A 932-nucleotide genomic window follows, 5' to 3' on the forward strand; every position below is an offset into this window, starting at 1 on the left:
AGGACGGGTTCTCACCACAAAGCCAGTCATTTATATTTATATTTAAAATAGATACGTAAGCTAAAAGCATTAATGTATGTCTTGGGACACATTATAAATACACTGGAGGATGCCTACACAGGGAGGGGTAGAGAAAGGGGTGTGCGGGGCAGGAATATGTGCAAAATAAAAGATGGTCCTTGCTGACTCTAACGAGCTGAAGGATATGAACAATATTGAACGCTCATTCCCAGAGTACAAAAGAAATTGCTCCGGCTCCCTTGATTGCCTCGTTGTCTTAACCAAGTGCGAGTGACTCAGCCTGCCTGCAGCAGCAAGGCCCCTGTCCACGCAGCGCCCGACTGGCTCTCTCCTCCACGCCCTCGTTCCCGGCTCCCTACGCTCCACTCTGCCCACTTCTCACAACCCACGCACGCCCACCTGCACCCATAGCACTGGCCCTTATTTCTCCAGTGAATCTTTAGGGACTGTTTAGGCGTCTGTCTTCCAGGTGGCATTTTCTGGACGCTGCCCTGCTACCAAATGTCACTATCTCCAGGACTGTATTCCCACACACCTCTCCCTCATCACCCGGGTCTTAATTTGGTAGACATCCTTCTCCCAGAGCTGGAGTTGAGCAAGGGAGGTCCTTGCATCCGTAGCCTGTCAGCTGAGCTTGCGGATTTAGGAACAGCTGGAAAGTTATGGCAAGTAAAGCTGGACCCGAGCCCACCGCCTTCTTTTCTGCTCCTCGTTGATTGGCTTAGCCTCCTCCGCCCAGCATCCGCCCCCAGCCCGCCTCCGCCAGGGGAGGGAGGTAGGAGGCTCTGCGCACGCGCCATTGGGAGGGGCAAGCTCGGCGGGGGCGGGGCGAGGGCAGTGGAGGGCAAAGAGGAGCTCGCGCGGGAGCGTCGTCTTGCGCGGCAGTTGCGTCCCAATTCGGACGCACGCGC

This window comes from Chinchilla lanigera, unplaced genomic scaffold (assembly GCF_000276665.1).
Source record: "Chinchilla lanigera isolate Chin_1 unplaced genomic scaffold, ChiLan1.0 scaffold00037, whole genome shotgun sequence".
In the NCBI taxonomy this organism is placed as follows: Eukaryota; Metazoa; Chordata; class Mammalia; order Rodentia; family Chinchillidae; genus Chinchilla; species Chinchilla lanigera.